A 19,522-nucleotide genomic window follows, 5' to 3' on the forward strand; every position below is an offset into this window, starting at 1 on the left:
AACACGTAAGTAGTTTTTATTTTTGCGCGAAGTTTTCCAACGCCTCTCATATAACGACGTTTGTGCCTGATTTCAGTGAGAAGAGCATGGATCAAAAATACAAATGGCTCTGAGCACTATGCGACTTAACTTCTGAGGTCATCAGTCGCCTAGAACTTAGAACTAATTAAACCTAACTAACCTAAGGACATCACACACATCCATGCCCGTGGCAGGATTCGAACCCGCGACCGTAGCGGTCGCGCGGCTCCAGACTGTAGCGCCTAGAACCGCACGGCCACTCCGGCCGGCTCAAAAATACAAAATTTGTAAGTTGTATGTGCTTCTTTCAAACTTAATACCTTATTTTTCGGACCATAAAAGACTAGCAAAATTTAATTGCTACTCCTGTATGAGGCTAGGAGGGTAGTAACCTTCAAGTACATTTGCATCCCTCGCCCTTTTTCCTTTGCGTTTACCAGTATCCAGTGTACCGTTATGCAGTCTTAATGCGATAAGTAGGGACAAAACGGATGAGCGTGGAAACCATCAACTCTCCCCTACAGGGCGAATGAAGAGAAAATTTAAAACAATACTTATATTTAAACATATTCATAACAAAATTAATGGTGCGTCTTATCGTCGTCTTAAGTCGTTCCTCCACCTTATGGTCCAAAAAATAGAGTTAAAATATTATTGTTAATTACAATTATTTACACATATGTGGCTACTACAATAAGGAATTTTATTTATTTATTATTATATTACTGAGGTTCAAGTTCCTGACACTCTATAATTTTCATTATAAGTTCTAGCAATTACATTTTTTTGCAACTGCCAGGGCACTTCAACTTCAGGACTAAGGAAGTAGTTTGCAAAGTCATCTCTGATACTGTTAGCAATATTTCCTTCACGGACTAAACAAGGTGACATGTTCTGCAATCAGTGAATAGTTAACGTATCCTCAAACGACATATAGAGTATAAAAGAATCCTTTCTCCAGCCGATCATGTAGCAGTGGATGTGCGTGTAATAAACGTTTTGTCTTCATTCTGATCCTCCTCCTGCATAGAAGTACTAACAAAAGTTCCTCCTCGCTCGAGTCCATTTCACTAACTAATCAATGGCAATACCTGCGGTGTCGGACACCGGTAATCCAGGAGTGTTCACCACAGTTACCGGTGACCGTCACTGGCGACCGTCACTTGTGTCCCAGTGTGAAACGGGCCTAACAGTTTGGTTCGACGGGCACTCACAGAACACTGGGGGAAGACGTCGAGGAAATCCTTCGACCCTGAATGGAAACATGATATCAACCCACACAGCGGCAATGACCAATAGTTCGCTACTTCCTGGGACTGCCGTCATAAAAGTTCGCTTACACGGAAGTGCAGTGTCAGCAACTGTACGCTGTGTTTTTTTACAAATAAGCGACAATCTGCTTTCTGTAAGCGACCATCTAAGGCTGCCTAAGCCTTGGTTGCTGCATCCACATTTCTCACTATGACACTTGAAGTATGTTCAGGTACAAATTTTTTATAATACCTTTCGTAGATAGTTGCAGATCACTGATAAACAAAAACAACTGGTCAGTATTCACCAACTTCTAGTCCGAAACCAAACTCTGTGTACCGAAATATGTTAGTACTGTCTTACACCCTTACAGCCTTCTAAAAAACATTAGAAAATCTCAGTAGCAAAAAAACTATCCGGTAGTTTTCTACATTATTTCTTCTCCCTTTTTATAAGTTTGTACTGAAATGTATCCATCTGGTAACGGACTGCACGTAGACACATGGATCAAATGACTGAGTATAGGACCAACGAACGATTCATTATATCCAGAAGCCTACATAATATTCCATCATTACCATTTGAGTATTTAGTAACTGTTCTATTCCACCCTGCTTGTCTCCTGTAGTTAGATTGATACATGCTTATGTTGGATTGGAACACTAAGCTCTAGATACTTATCTGCAACAATATAATTTTGACTCGATTTTTCAACTTTTGGCACTTAATGGTTACTAAAGATTTTGCGCAATTCTGATGTATCACTGACAAGTTGATTCTCCCATAGGAGAAATGCAATGTGCTGAGTACCCAATTTGTGCCCTGATCACATATTTTTATTCTCCGTTTTCTTGATTTAGTGTATTATTTTAATTTGTCTGATGAAATACCTTCAGCAGTTTGCAGTATTGTCAAATGAAAAGCGATGCGATGAGCCGTGAATGTCCTTTATATTGTGATGCAGCTCCTGTTTCCTCCTTCATAATATTCAAACGTTATTAGTTACTCGAGCTATTTGCTTATTAATATTTAATTTTTGATCTCAATTGTAATAGAAAAATAAGAGAGAAGGAAATACGGAACATTTGGTTAAATGTGTTACATGTGTCATTCAACTCTTCTGTGTTGTACACGTCTCACGAAGAGAGACCTCTGATATTGGCTTTAAAGGCTGTGCGACAAACGGAAGCAATTCCTTGAATCTTCTGATTAGTATCTAAAAAAATGTGGACAGAAATAGTGTGAAGTGTGAATCAGATGACGTGGTCCGAACACCAAGAAAATCTTACTGAAAGATGTCACTGCTTATTCTTGTAACATCTTGTTTCCAACGTAATAAGAACAAATGGACAAAAATGTATGGGATAAGATTAAAAAATGATATGTTTATATATCACGTATGCGATATATATCATGTATGGGATAAGATTAAAAAATGATATGTTTATATATCATTTTTTAATTTTATCCCATACATTTTTGTCCATGAGGATATTAGGAATAACAATAGCTCTCTAACATAAATAACAGAAGATATGATAATCAGGAGTGAACAGTAAATGTAATTGCTGAGTCGCGCTAATCAGCTAAGGAGAAACGTGTAGCCACGGCGAATATCAAATATTGTTGATATTGGTCCTGAAATCTCCAAAAGAAAATTTCCAGTGGACGTATCGAATGTATTTTACGTTTACCTGTACGTATTTTTCGCAAAGGTCAGAGGGAAATCGCAAAATAAATTACAATGCATACGGAAGTACTTCGGACCTTTGTTTTGCATGCAGCATTCGTAAACAGGACATGGAATACCTCTCGCCATGCAACGGGCCCTGACTTGTCGAGCGTGGATGCAAATGAAAACGTAATAACACTTGACAGCGCAAGACATCACGTGCCTGTCTGTGCGTGCGCGAATTCAGCGGCATGGAATGTTGTCACAGCACAAAAATAACTCTGAAAAATATGATTCTGTGGTGGAGTATGCCGCAGGGCTTTTAATAATCAAGGTATTCCGCTTTCACGTTACGTTCCGTCGTGACGAATCTTTCCATTTTTTTAAAAAAAAGAGACTAGATTTGTAATATTCGGCTCGAATATCGAAACTTGATGCAAATATTGAACGCAGCTACATCGTAATCTCGATGAAAGATGGAACTGTCTCATCAGAATTACCTCCGTTGCTATACATTATTCATCTATGGTACGTACTCTATGGCCCAACACAATGTCTACGAACACACATAAAACATGCGACGTGAATTGCTTGTATGTACAGAATGATCCATACCTTTAGGGATAGATTACACACAATGTGTCCCAGTTCTGTTAGGACTGTCTCCATGAAAAATAAAAGTCACAGATTATGTTCACAAAATCACTGGATTTGTTCATACTAGTCTCACTCTGAATCAACACATCCTCCTGGACAGGCCATGAAGGCCCAAAGGTACCGACTGCCCGCCGTGTCATCGTCAGCCCACAGGCGTCACTGGATGCGGATATGGAGGGGCATGTGGTCAGCACACCGCTCTCCCGGCCGTTTGCCAGTTTTCGAGACCGGAGCCGCTACTTCTCAATCAAGTAGCTCCTCAGTTTGCCTCATAAGGGCTGAGTGCATTCCGCTTGCCAACAGCGCTAGGCAGACCGGATGGTCACCCATCCAAGTGCTAGCCCAGCCCGACAGCGCTTAACTTCGGTGATCTGACGGGAACCGGTGTTTCCACTGCAATGCCGTTGGCGAATCAACACACAGCTGAAAACATTTCAATATGTTTCTTGGATGTCCTACAATGCATCGTAACAATGTCCTTTCATTGCCAACTTCGATTTTGGGAACAACCAGAAGTAGGCTGGGGCCAAGTCCGGAGAAAACGGCAGGTGATCCACGACTGTGATTCGTTTGCTGGCCAAACACTCGCGCACAATCTTTACTTTGCGGGCTGCGCCGTTGTCGGTATTCGTGCCGCATTCGACAATTCACTGGCTAATGTGCCTATTTTAAACAAAACTTGATGTTACCTCATCACTCTATCGCCATTTTCCGACGAGCGTCAGACACATTCGTAGCCAGGACACCTGCTGCAGCGATGCTAGCGCTTTGACGTTCTACACAACTGTTGTTGAAACTTCAAGGATCATAACACCGCAAGTCGCCACAAGATAGCACTGCTGTTTCGAAATTCACACAAGCTGTCCAACGGAACTGGAACACGTTGTGTATAAACGGTAGAGGATCTTAAAGGTAGTATGAAGATGGTACCTGTTCTTTCAGACATGTCCGAAAGAACAGATACAATCTTCATATAGATAAGGATTACCGGCCAATGATCTTCAGTGCGGATGCACTCACATTTGCTCAAACTCTTACGAGAATCGGTAGACTGACTGCCGCGAGTAATGAGTATAGGGGGCAGGGGCACTGCAAACGTAGTGTGTGGACAGTAAGTTGGAGATGTGGGTCTCACGGGGAGCGTGCCAGAGATGAGTCCCTGCAGTCGCACTATCCTCTGTGTCTTCGATGGCTCAGTCCGATAGAGGGTCTGCCTTGTAAGTAGGAGATCTCGGGTTCGAGTCCCGGTTGATATCTACCAAGGCCTGTAAGCAGCAAAAGGAAGTATTCTGAAGTAAGGAACCAACGGTCGTAAGTGGATGTGTCAGGTTGTACGATGTCTTGAGTGAGGAGCACATGTTTCTAAAATTCTTTTGTTTCCTGACGAACTATTATCTACGATGATGAAAATCCGTACACCACGCTATTCCCAGTTTATCTACAGAGATGCTCTATCAATCCATGGGCTAGAACTGTACAAGATTAACTCTCTCGGCGCCAAGCCCGTAGATTCTACGGGCCCCGCTCCCTTCCAAAAACGCCGAGCCCATATGTTCTACAGACTAACATATTCTGTTGATTAAAAAACGCTGCGCTTTGTTTTTGAATCCTTGACTATCGATGTACGATATTCCTACAATTTTTTATTAGTTGCACGGATAGATTGCGTGAATGTGCATCTCGTTTTCGTTTGTTCAAAATGGTTCAAATGGCTCTGAGCACTATGGGACAACTTCTGAGGTCATCAGTCTCCTAGAACTTAGAACTACTTGAACCTAACTAACCTAAGGACATCACACACATCCATGCCCGAGGCACGATTCAAACCTGCGACCGCAGCGGTCGCGCGGTTCCAGACTGTAGCGCCTAGAACCGCTCGGCCACCCCGGCCGGCTTTTCATTTGTTATGAGTCATTGTTATTGCCTGCGGATAGAGCACGTTATTGGTTTTCTGTGTAAGAGAAATGGTGCACCGTGGTTTATCTGATGAAGAAACTGTCGATTTGCCGAATTTTGCAGAGATTGTCGATGCTTTAGATAGTGAAGATGATTTGTACGACACGGTGTCTTTGAAGACGACTACAGTACAATGCGTTCAGACACGGAACTGTAAAATGGTGGCAGTAACTGTTTTTCATTTGTTTTTACTAGAAGTATCGAATGCATTTTGGTCACACGGTTCACTTCAGACCAAGAAAGTGACAATAAGCTGATTTCACGGTCAACCTTGCCGACAGTTGCAAAAAACCAAAACGGACCTGCAGGCTGACTGCCAGCCGGTGTGGCCGAGGGATTCTAGGCGGTACGGTCGCAGGTTCGAATCCTCCCTCGGGCATGGATGTGTGTGATGTCCTTAGATTAGTTAGGTTTAAGTAGTTCTAAGTTCTAGGGGACTGATGACCTCAGATGTTAAGTCCCATAGTGCTCAGAGCCATTTGAACCATTTGCAGGCTGACTGACACAGATACATTTCCTGCAATATTAACCACCCACAAGCACAGAATATGCCTCCCATATATGTTGTGTTTGTTCTTCAGAATCAAAGAAAGAAAGTGAGATAGCATCTCGCAAGGAGATATGTTATCAGTGGGAACCGTGCTGGGTGGCTTTGTATATGCAAGGCTGTTTTAAAATATTTCATACGAAAACGCAGTATAAATCCACGTGGAAACTGCTATTGTATTTAAAAACGATATTCAGCATTTTAATTGTGTATTTATGAACTCATTTTCTCACCCTATATGAATGTATGATTTTTTTAATTTTACGAAAATGATGTCATGTGCACTAATGTAAGGAACGCCACAAACGGTTTAATTAATGTTTGTCTATTGAAGAACTGATAATACAGACGATATTTTAAAAACAGTTTAGAATCATTGTTGTTGTTGTTGTTGTTGTTGTGGTCTTCAGTCCTGAGACTGGTTTGATGCAGCTCTCCATGCTACTCTATCCTGTTCAAGCTTCTTCATCTCCCAATACCTACTGCAACTTACATCCTTCTGAATCTGTTTAGTGTATTCATCTCTTGGTATCCCTCTACGACTTTTACCCTCTACGCTTCCCTCCAATACTAAATTGGTGATCCCTTGATGCCTCATAACATGTCCTACCAACCGATTCCTTCTTCTAGTCAAGTTGTGCCAAAAACTTCTCCCCAATCCTATTCTGTTGTGTTATGTCCGCACTAGAACACAACAAATATTCCGTGATAACCAAATTTATTTGACCTTCTGTCACTCAAAACAAAACTTAAGTTCGACTACACAACACTTCGCTGGCTGTAGCGCGAAGGAGAAATCAGAGTCACTAGTAGCGAATACAAGTCCAAACCACTGCCAACCAGTCGATACCGACGCGTCGCAAGTTTCCAGCCAGGGAGGCCACAGTACGGTTCTGTCGTCGTGAATCCAGCAGCCGGGTAGTAACACAGTCATCGGTGAAGATTGAACTGGTTAAACGGGCTCAGGGAGCTCGCTTAAATCCGCAGGTCCGGCCAATCAGAGTGATGGTAGATGTCGCCCTTATACGGTTGCTCACTTTGGTGGCAAGGGCAGCGCCGCCAGGGTAATCCGTATCGGTAGTGGTGTGTACGCTGCCGCTAACCCCGCGACGACGCGTTCACTTGCGCCAGTTGTTGACGTCGTGTGCGGCGCCAGCGGTACTCGCTGTGTGCCGCGCGTGTTGTAGCACGCCGCGCCGAGTTGACGGCTGCTGTGCGGCGGCCGATACGACACATTCAAAAAAATGGTTCAAATGGCTCTGAGCACTATGGGACTTAACATCTATGGTCATCAGTCCCCTAGAACTTAGAACTACTTAAACCTAACTAACCTAAGGACATCACATAACACCCAGTCATCACGAGGCAGAGAAAATACCTGACCCCGCCGGGAATCGAACCCGGGAACCCCGGCGTGGGAAGCGAGAACGCTATCGCACGACCACGAGCTGCGGACGACACATTCAATACCTCCTCATTAGTTATATGATCTACCCATCTAATCTTCAGCATTCTTCTGTAGCACCACGTTTCGAAATCTTCTATTCTCTTCTTGTCCAAACTAGTTATCGTCCATGTTTCACTTCCATACATGGCTACGCTCCATAAAACTACTTTCAGAAACGACTTCCTGACATCTATACGCTATGTTAACAAATTTCTCTTCTTCAGAAACGCTTTCCTTGCCATTGCCAGTCTACATTTTATATCCTCTCTACTTCGACCATCATCAGTTATTTAACTGAAGCATAATCACATGCTATTTGTTTTTAAAGTCGTCCATCCTCCTCGTCTCCACAAAATTTAATTTTATCTCCCGTGAAGTAATTACCCTATGTTGTGAATCACTGCTCTGGTTCATGCTTAGGCTGAAATGTCTCGTAACCACCAGCGTCGTACTCGGACGGACACCGATTCTTCGGCCTACGTGACTCAGCCACGTTCAGCGAGCATCGACGTGCCTCTCGGACTTAGCTAGTCTGTCAGGCACAGCAGTACATGGAATCAGCGCTATTCTATTCTGACCCTTCCGCCCTCTAAAGCATCTTTTGTGGTAACGTGATGCGGAAGGCACCTCGCGGGCATTGGCTGCTAGCGGTCCGTGACGCCGCTGATCGTCGTGATACAGGCAGCACGGAAGGCAAAGGGGGGGGGGGGAGCGGGGAGGGGCAGGGGGTGCTATTTACAAGTCTGAGTGAGCGCTCGCGGTGGGCGGCACAGGGCACGCCGAGCACGCTTGCACGCGATCCCCACTCGAAATATCCCGCGCGCCCTGTCCGCGACCGCCGTATCGATGCCCTGTCAAAGGTTTCCAGGTCACTTCGCCCTCACTGCCTGCCGGGCTAGCCGCCCCCGCATCTGCTCCTCTGCTCCTGCTAACCCTTCGCCACCAGTAAGGTCGCCTGGATCAAGTACTGTTCACGGATGCCCATACCCGGAGGCAAAGGCGGGCCACGGCCCCCACCTAGCCCTCAGCTAAAGGAAAGAAAATATAGCGCAGCCAGACGTTTTCCTTTCAAGAAAATGCTTTGAGAGGTTCGGAATTACAACTCTTTTATGTCTACTAAGATATGGCCATTCTTCTTCCAAAAGTATTGAAAATACTCCACCTACATCTACATTTTTACTCCGCAAGCCACCCAACGGTGTGTGGCGGAGGGTACTTTACGTGCCACTGTCATTACCTCCCATTCCTGTTCCAGTCGCGTATGGTTCGCGGGAAGAACGACTGCCGGAAAGCCTCCGTGCGCGCTCGAATCTCTCTAATTTTACATTCGTGATCTCCTCGGGAAGTATAAGTAGGGGGAAGCAATATATTCGATACCTCATCCAGAAACGCACGCTCTCGGAGCCTGGACAGCAAGGTACACCGCGATGCAGAGCGCCTCTCTTGAAGAGTCTATCACTTGAGTTTGCTAAACATCTCCCTAACGCTATCACGCTTACCAAATAACCCAGTGACGAAACGCGCCGCTCTTCTTTGGATCTTCTCTATCTCCTCTGTCAACCCGACCTGGTACGGATCCCACACTGATGAGCAATACTCAAGTATAGGTCGAACGAGTGTTTTGTAAGCCGCCTACTTTGTTGATGGACTACTTTTTCTAAGGACTCTGCCAACGAATCTCCACCTGGCACCCATCTTACCAACAATTAATTTTATATGATCATTCCACTTAAAATCGTTCCGCATGCATACTCCCAGATATTTTACAGACGTAACTGCTACCATTGTATGTTCCGCTATCATATAATCATACAATAAAGGATCCATACCTCCATACTATCGCACGGACGCCCTTCGTACTCTTGGTACGAAAAGTAGTCTGTGACACATTTACTTAAGCATAAAACTACTGCCAAATACCGATGCTATTTCTTGACTTCTGTAAGGCATATGACACAGTACCAATTCTACAGATTTTTTTTTTAATTTTATTATAAGCCACTCTTTTCGTAGGACTAAAATTCAGAAACAAACTCTATAGGTCCCGGCCGCTGTGGCCGAGCGGTTCCAGGCGCTTCAGTACAGAACCGCGATGCTGCTACGGTCGCAGGTTCGAATCCTGCCTCGGGCATGGATGTGTGTGATGTCCTTAGGTTAGTTAGGTTTAAGTAGTTCTAAGTTCTAGGGGACTGATGACCTCAGAAGTTTAAGTCCCGTAGTGCTCAGAGCCATATGAACTATAGTCACCTCAGATGTTAAGTCCCATAGTGTTTAGAGCCATTTGAAACTCTATAGTCATGGAGCCAGTCACCACATGGAATGAACATAAAAGAAGTTAATAACAGGTAAAACAAAATTTTCACGAATCGTATGCATACAACAAATTGCTGAGTACATATACGACGGTTGGAACTTAAATAGTGGCAACTATTTACTCACAACCGATACAATGTTGCGCATGTTTGCACCAGTTACTGTCCTTTAAAGTAGTCACCAGCGTTGTGTAGAACCCGTTGCCAGCGACTTGGAAGGCGTAGAATACCGTTAGCAGAGTCTGTTCTGTTGATGGTGCAAAAGGAGCGATCTACTGCCAATCGAATCTCTGGAAAAGGTCTGAGCCGGCCTGGGTGGCTGAGCGGTTCTAGGCTCTACAGTCTGGAACCGCGCGACCGCTATGGTCGCAGGTTCGAATCGTGCCTCGGGCATGGATGTGTGTGATGTCCTTAGGTTAGTTAGGTTTAAGTAGTTCTAAGTTCTAGGGGACTGATGACCTTAGAAGTTAAGTCCCATAGTGCTCAGAGCCATTTGAACCATTTTAAACAGTTCTGAAGCGAACGCCACGAAGCGGATCCTTCATCTTCGGAATCAAATCAAAGTCACAAGGACTTAAGTCCGGGGAGTATGGTGGATGGCACAGTACTTCCCAGTCCCATCGACCGAACAGAGCAGCCACAGCTTGCGCTGTATGCACCCGGGGATTGTCGTGCAATATGATGGCTGAGTTGCGCAGAAAGTATCGCCGCTTCTTTCGCAACTCTGGTCGCAGGTGATGCTCCATAGACGAATAGTAATACTGTGCATTGACGGTCTGCCGTGGGGGAACATAATGCGTTAGGATAATATCATCACAGTCGTACACGAGAATCACCATAACCACCATAACGTTCACCACACTGGGGCTCTGACGCAGTTTCGACTTTCGCGGCGATCCATTATGACGCCATTCGTTGGATTGGCGTTTCAGTTTTGGCTCGTACGATGTGGCTCATGTCTCATACAGTATTACGACACGGGGTAAGAAAGCGTCTCCTTCGCGCTCATAGCGTTCGAAGTGCGTCTGAGCAGCGTCGTAACGCATCCATTTCTGCCTTTCCGTCAAGTCATGCGGAACCCATCGTGATGCAATTTTTCGCATGCCCAGGCGTTCCTTCAGTATGCGAAGCACAGTCGTATGCGCTATTCCGGTTTCGTGGGCGAGCTCACGAATCGTATGGCGTCGACCACTGTCCATTAACGCGGCAACAGCATGGACTTCTTCAGAGACGCCAGGCCGCCCTGCCCGATGCATGTCTACCGCAAGTTGCCGACCTTCGTTGAAGGCTTTTACCCAATGTGCCACTGTTCTGTACTGCAATGCCGATTCTCCGCACGCCTCTTTAAGACCTTGATGACACTGTCGTGCTGTACGACCTATGGTACATTCAATCTCGATCCGATTCCGTTGTTCCCGTTTCGAAAACATAGTAACACCATTACATTAGACCGCTCGCTCACAAGTGACTGTTTCCCTCGATTGTGCGCACGCCGGTGACGTGGGACGGGCGAGTCCATTTGCTCGGAGGTAAGGTAGGTATGTCAACAACGTGTGCTATCAGCGACAACAGTAGATTCAATTGCATAGTGTCTCCACAGCAGTGCTGCCACTATTTAAGTTCCAACCTACGTATTAACATAATTAATAGGGATTTGTTTACATTTTTTCGAGCAACTCCTCGACAGAATAGGAGAGAACCATGAGTAAATTTTTCATTTTAGATTTGAAAGTGCGACGATTACTGACAGGATTTTTAAATTCTTGTGGGAGGGGGAACTTCTGGACGCGAAAACAGACCAAAAGAACCCCGTGAAAGACTACTTGTAAAGTTTCAAGGTTCAGCTTTAAGTGATGAATCTAGGAATATACCACAACTCTTTACTTAACTCTGCCATGTGTATCATGAAGACTGGATTAGCCTATCTACAGCATGCTCACACCCAAACCTCCAGTCGCGCGGGGTAGCCGTGCGGTCTCGGGCGCATTGCCACGGTTCGCGCGGCTCCCCCCGTTGGAGGTTCGAGTCATTCCTTGGGCTTGGGTGTGTGTGTGTGTGTTGTCCTTAGTGTAAGTTAGTTTATGTTCGATTAAGTAGTGTGTTAGGCTAGGGACCGATGACCTCAGCAGTTTGGTGCCACAGAACAAATTTCCAATTTCCAAACCTCCAGATGGCAGACACTCGGATCGGTACCAAACGCTGTGTGTCGATAGAGTCTCAAAAACAGCCGGCCGAAGTGGCCGTGCGGTTAAAGGCGCTGCAGTCTGGAACCGCAAGACCGCTACGGTCGCAGGTTCGAATCCTGCCTCGGGCATGGACGTTTGTGATGTCCTTAGGTTAGTTAGGTTTAACTAGTTCTAAGTTCTAGGGGACTAATGACCTCAGCAGTTGAGTCCCATAGTGCTCAGAGCCATTTTTTAGTCTCAAAAACTCCGATTTAGTTCGTGCTATGTGCTGTCGTCCAGGAAAACGGGCGTAAACGTTAATTAACAGCAACACCAGAACTACGGAGCACAGAAAAAGCATAACTGTGTATATCTGTTCCTTATAGCATCAGTGGGGATGTTGGTAGAACGTTAGATCACAGTACCAAGGGTCCTGGGTTCAAACCCCAATGATGATAACTTTTTCTTATTGTATTACGCCTGAAAGTGTTTCATGGGAGAACGTGTTTATGATATATAAAAGGGCTTTTTGGAGTTTACAGCAATGTTCTCTTGACAGTCTGCTTCCGTTTCGTTTCTTTGAAAATAGTTAACCTCTAGAGTACATTTGTAGTTCTACAGAATATACAGTCAGAATAGAAAAAAAAGAAACAATTGAATCATACGTGCGGAAGTGTGATGCAATTTTTTGTGTGTTCTACCGTTCCCACTGTTTATGTTTATTCTGTAAAACTACAAATGCACTACCTGATTCATCAACAGTGGAGTCTGTTCTGTTACACTTGTCCGGCAGAACACCACACCTATCTATACAAATGTACTCTATAGGTTTGCCACTTTTAACTAACGAAGAGAAAGCAGACCGCCAAAAGAACATTGCTACAAACTCCGAAATGCCCTTTTAAGTGTCAGGAAAATATTCTCCCATATAACAATTTCACGCGTGAACAGTAAAAAATATATATATATATATATATATATATATATATATATATATATATATATATATATATATATATATATATATATCATAAGTGACGACTTGAACGCGGGACCTCAGGTTCGACGAACTTATGCTCTATCAACTCTCCCACGCAATATCTACAAATAGCTGCTGACAAATATCGTTTTCCTGTGCTCCGTAGTTCTGCTGTTACTTTTACTTACAGTTGAGGCATCGGTGTTTTGGTTGATACGCTATCGACTAAAACATCTGGTACCGATCTGAGTGCTTGACAACTGGAGATCTGGGTCTCAGAGACTTTTAAGCAATCATCCTTCCCAATCTCCATATGTGAATGGAACGGAAAAAAGCCCGACGAACCGGCAAGTGTCTTTTCCCGTTCCCTTTCCCATGAAAATCGCACTGGTCTGCAGAGTAATACGTAGATGAGATGTTAGACAAGTCGTCAGAGATTTTTCACACGCATAACACTTAACTCAGAATGGAGTAACCGAACATCCCACAAGGATTGGTAGGGACCGTCTACTGTCTTGAACTAAGAAAGAGAGACCGTAGTTCGACAACCGTATTAGTAAGCTGCTACGAAAGCAAATAGAGCTTCATTGAAAATTTAAATTTAGCAAAGCCTCACAAACAAGCAATAACTAAACAGGATTAAAAACGACAAATATACAAGTAATAAAAATGAAGTAAGATGATATGGGATGTGATAAAACTTCATCCATATTACAGCGCGCAGTTTGAAATGGTACACAGCTTCACGAAAAAAGATTTCTGTTACTTGCCTTTCATGTTAAGTGCTGCTGTTAAAGGATTTCGCAACGCATTACCGTCTGCTTTTCGAGCAAACGCAATTGTGAATCACTTTACAGTAGCTCAGAGACTCGGAAATTACCAATTTCCGTTCGTTAAACGTCTTCTTCCGGAGAAATGTCTACAAGCTAACGTAGTCATTTCCTACAGCTGACATCCACAGCCGACCTAACATCTCTACAAAGCTAGCCTCTAAATGCCCCTAGATTACCAAGTGAGAAAACCCACGAGCGGCGAGACAGCTGCATCAACAGTGAAGTCCAGTTGTCCACAAAGCTTCCAGATCCGCTGCTGAAGCAGCTCCGTGAGCCACTGACAGTAACGGAAGATACAATGGACGTAGTACGACCCACAGACATAACCCGTAAATTCTGACACACTTTATTTACAGAAGAATGAAATGACTGGTAGAAGTCTACCTCGGGGAAGATGAGTTTGGGTTTCGGAGAAATGTAGGAATGCGCGAAGCAATACTGATCCTACGACTTAAATTAGAAGAAAGGTTGAACATAGGTAAACCTACGTTTATAGGATACGCATATTCAGAGGAAGCTTTTGACAATGCTGACTGGAATACACTCTTTGAAGTTCTGAAGGTAGCAGATTATCTACAGCTTGTACAGAAATAAGACTGTAATTGCAAGAGTTCAATGACATAAAAGGTAAGCAGTACTTCAGAAAGGAATGGGATAGGGTTGTAGCCCATCCCTTATATTTTTCAGTTTGCACACTGACAAATGAATAAGAGAGACCAAGAATAAGTTTGGAAGGGGAATTAAATTCAAGAGAGAAGAAAGAAGAAACTTTTTTGTTTTCCGATGACGCTGTAATTCTGTCAGAGACGGCAAAGGTCTTGGAAGAACAGATGAAGGGAAGGATGGTGTCTCCAAAAGAGGGTATCAAACGAACATCGTCAAAATTGACACAAGGTTACTGGTATGTAATTCAGTAAAATCAGGCTATGCTGAGGATATTAGACTAGGATATAAGAAACTAAAAGTAGTAGATGATTTGTGCTATTTGGGCACAAGTAAGAGCCGAAGTATAGAGGATATAAAAATGCAGATTAATGCAGATTGGCAACAGCAAGATTAGCGTTTCTGAAAAATATAGCTCTGGTAGCACCCAACGTAACTTTAAGTGCCAGGAAGTGAAACATGTAAAGAAAAATTTCCAAACAAGAACAACACACAGTATTTTAAAATTTGATGTTACAGAAGAATGCTGTAGATGAGAAGGGTTGAAAGGAAACCAGTAAAGGAGGTATCAAATCGAGGAGAAGTTACTTATTGGTATAACATGATGAAAATAAAGGTTGGGTTGATGTGATACATCCTGGGGCAACAAGAAACTTAGAAATATAGGGAAGTCGGGGGGAGGGTGGTGAATATTGTAGAGAGAGACTAAGGCTCGATCACGATAAGGAAACTCAAATGAATGTAGCTTGCAGTAGTTACTGGGAGCTGAAGAGGCTTGCACAAGATAGAGTAGCATGGAGAGCTCGCATCAAACCAATCTTCGGACTGAAGACCATAACGATGACATAATCGCAAGTTTATTCGATGTGGAGGAGAATACTCTTTATGCATTAGAACTTATCTGTGCACTGCTTTTACAGACAGCTAATTTTGGTCTGTTGATTAATTTTTTGGAGGCAAGGAACTTTTTTCTTGAAATAAGAGATGAGAAAGAACGATTATGATTCAACATTCTGTCGGCGACTAGGTCATTGGAACAGGCGACGGGAAGTCATCGGGTAAAGCAGAAGTGATTAGACGGCGTTCCTCAAGGAAGTGTCACTAACCCTCTGCTGCTCTTATTATATGTATAAATGATTCAGGAGACAGTCTGAGCAGCCACTGAAATTGTTTCCAGATGATGCTATCATTTACCGTCTAGTAAAGTCACCAGACGGCGAAAGGCAATTGCAAAATGATTTAGACAAAATATCTGTATGGTGGAAAAGTGGCAATCGACCCTAAATAAAGAAAAATGTGAAATCATCCGAATGAGTATTAAAAGGACTCCGTTAAATTTCCGTTAGACTACAAATCACCCACATCTAAAGTCTCTCCGTTCCATTACATACCAAAAGACAACAATTACGAACAACTTAGATTGTAACGACCACACAGATAACGTTATGGGTAAGGTGAATTGAAGACTGTGTTTTATTAGCAGAACAAAAGATGCTACAAATCCTCTAAAGAGGCAACCTAGATTGTTTTTCGTACTCTGTTAGAGTACTGCTGTGCTATATAGGATCCTTACCAGATATGACTGACGGAGAACGTCTAAAAGGTTCAAAGAAGAGCAGCTGTATTATCGCGAAATAGATGGGAGAGTGTCACGGCTATTATACGCCAGTTCTGGTGGTAGTTATTAAAACATAGGTGTTTTTCGTTGCGGTGAGATTTTACGAAATTTCTTTCTCCTCCGAATGCGTTGACGCCCACCTATTTAGGGAGGAATGACCATCGTAATAAAATGAGAGAAATCAGAGCTCGCAAGGAAAGATTTGTTTGTTTATCCCGCGCGTTGCTGGACAATGTAAACATAGAAAAATCGTATGAAAATGGTTCGGTGAACCTTCTGCCAGGCGCTCAAGTGTGAATAGCAGAGAATTCACGTAGATGCAGATGAAGAGACGGGGCTCAAGCTTGGATTGGAGAGGGAAGGGAAATGAAACTTCCCGGCAGATTAAAACTGTGTGCCGGACCGAGACTCGAACTCGGGACCTTTCCCTTTCGCGGGCAAGTGCTCTACCATCTAAGCTATCCAAGCACGACTCAGGCTCCGTCCGCACAGCTTTACTTCTGCCAGTACCTCGTTTCCTACCTTCCAAACTTTACAGAAGCTCTCCTGCGAACCTTGCAGAACTAGCACTCCTAGAAGAAAGGATATTGCGGAGACATGGCTTAGCCACAGCCTCGGGGATACCACAGACATTCAGGGAAGATAAATGGCGGCCGCTGACTTTTCAAAGAAACCATGCTGGGGTCAGCATGAATTAATGTAGGCCAAGCATGGGGAACTCAAATCTGGATGGGCGGATGGGGAACTGTACCGTGCTTTCGCCGAATGCGAGTTCCGTACCTGCATCTCAGCCACACCTCGTATGGCAGTCTTTCTGATAGACTTCACGCTGAATAAAGCAGAGGGCGAGAACACAATACCAAACTCCGTAATTGAAGTCATAACTCATGCTTGTGCTGTAGCACTCGATATGAAGGTAGCCAGTTCGAATCTTAGCACTGGAAGGTAGGTTCGTTCCCAGTGTTTGGACTGTCAGAGTAAGGGGGCGGGAGATAGGAAGTAATGCGTGCGTTATCTAATTACCAAAAGGTGCGATGGTGTTTTGGTTTAAAACCCAAATCTCCCTGCAGAGTCTCATGAATTGAGACTCGATGGTGCTCATTTCGATATATTTCTTTTATTCTGTAGTCTCTCTCTTACCGAGCAAGGTAGCGCAGCGGTCAGCGCATTGGACTCGCATTCAGGACTACGGTTCAAACCCACGTCTGGCCATTCTGATTAAGGTTTTCTGTGATTTCCTGAATCGCTTAAGGCAAATACTGGGATGGGTCCTCCGAAAGGATACGGCCGCTTTCCTTCTCCATCCTTCCGTAATCCGAGTTTGTGCTCCATCTCTAATGAACTAGTCGTTCATGGGACGTTGAAACTAATCTCCCCTCCAGCCTCTCTCTTACTCTATACAGCCGTTGTATTCGTACATATTGTGTACAGATTCAATTGATTTGTTACAGATAAGTGTTACTATGTTTGTTATGACCTGACAAACTACAGTCGTCCATCCATAACTGGTTTCTGTGATTGCTCTGACTGAAGGCTCATCGAAGTACAACACACGAAATATTAGTTCACTTCATTACATGAATGAACGGAAGCGCTTGCTTAACTTGATACAACACTTGCCACAAAGGTATTCGATAATTTACAATTGTCACTGACTATTAAAGAATCACTTGATGCATACAATTCCAATTCTTCTCTTGAAGTACAATGTTCAACGTTTACAAAAGTACGTTTCCGTCTGAGACTTGAATAATTCGTTAATTCTACTCGATGATGATGTCTGCTGCAGCTGAGCACACGAACTGGAGCAGAACTCTTCCCAGCTCGACTCTGTATTGACCTCCGTGTGATGGCGCTGCGATGCTGAGACGGGGGGCATGTCTTCTTCAGTTTCTTCCATTTGGCGTTGCGGACTGAAACGAAACATTGCTAATGTCTGTGGTATCGATGTGCGTTCCAACTTCGGTGTTGCACCGCGATCTCTGGGTGATACCACGATGTTCGGTATCTTTGTCAGCGACATCGAGATGGGTTCAGATGATATGGCGTGGATGCCGCAGCGCAATAGTGCAGAACGCTGTCACGGAGGGTGCACTCGAAGTGTGGAGTGGGCAGAACCGCTGACCCAGGTGTCTGACCGAGCGAGGTGGCCCAGTGGTTCACACACTGGACTCACGTTCGGGAGGATGACGGTTCAGATCCGCGTCCGGCCACCCTGATTAAGGTCTTCCGTGAATTCCCTAATTCGCTTCAAGCAAATGCTGGGATCGTTCCTTTGAAAGGGCACGGTCGACTTCCTCCCCCATCCTTCCCTAATCTGATGAGACCGATGACCTTGCTGTTTAGTCCCTTCCCCCAAATCAACCAACCAACCAATGAGGTGTTTGTTTGCTGTCAGCAACAGGCATGGCCGGTGAGTTCTTACATTGACATCAGCGTACTAGGATCTGGCTCTCGTATGGTTCCATTCTCTTGGTTCCACTTGCTGAGTGGTTCAGTCGTTCGCGTTCGTCGCGTTTGTTCTTCTCCGTGCTCGTCTCTAGGCGATGTACTGACTTCCTGATCCCACGTGAATTGACTCTAGCAGTGAGTTTTGTTCCCTCTTCTCGGGTCAGCTCTGTGGCTTCGCAGTCGAGCCATCGTCGCCTGATACTGACGGTTCTCGGCGTTGTGAAGCCCTGTGCGGATATAAAACTATGGCATGTATTTACACACGACTTGTTACTTCTGTCGGTCTATGGCGAAAATGCATTTGAAGAACGCATAGTAATGTCTGTGTACCTGTGTTGCTAACTCAGCAGTCATAAAGCTTTGCAACAAGAATTGTCTTCAAAGTTCATGCTATAGCGCTTCGGTGGCAACTCCTGCTATTTCGAAACATATAGATGCTCGAAGATCATGCCACTTCCAGTGAAGCAGCATTGTTTCCCGCTCCCACACCTCGTATTGCTCGCCTACTATGTTAGCACCTATGTACTTAATAAATTAGTTTGTTACATTGGACAAATGAAGACCTGTGGGTTATCGTAGCCCACTAACAGAGTTCTCCGACAATACGCTCGGGTGCGCCGGCCGCGGTGGTCTAGCGGTTCTGGCGCTGCAGTCCGGAACCGAGGGACTGCTACGGTGGCAGGTTCGAATCCTGCCTCGGGCATGGGTGTGTGTGATGTCCTTAGGTTAGTTAGGTTTAAGTAGTTCTAAGTTCTAGGGGACTTATGACCTAAGATGTTGAGTCCCATAGTGCTCAGAGCCATTTGAACCATTTTCGCTTGGGTGCGCAAATTTTGACTGTCGTTTGCGTTTCTTATAATCATACACAGGCCCTTCTTCATCACCTTTCTGAGTTTCTATCACTTTCACGCACATACCCGATACTCATGTAAAAAAATCTTGGCAAGAAG

General features: G+C 44.3%; 1 protein-coding gene and 1 pseudogene across 5 annotated transcripts in view; both read right to left on the minus strand.

Moving 5' to 3' along the window:
* The window catches only part of LOC124788337 (complexin), a 723,750-nt gene that overhangs the window by 133,843 nt on the left and 570,385 nt on the right, over nucleotides 1-19,522 (minus strand). The gene's annotated exons all lie outside the window — the stretch shown is intronic.
* LOC124790184 lies at nucleotides 3,896-4,010 on the minus strand (annotated as a pseudogene).

This window comes from Schistocerca piceifrons, chromosome 3 (assembly GCF_021461385.2).
Source record: "Schistocerca piceifrons isolate TAMUIC-IGC-003096 chromosome 3, iqSchPice1.1, whole genome shotgun sequence".
Lineage (NCBI taxonomy): Eukaryota > Metazoa > Arthropoda > Insecta > Orthoptera > Acrididae > Schistocerca > Schistocerca piceifrons.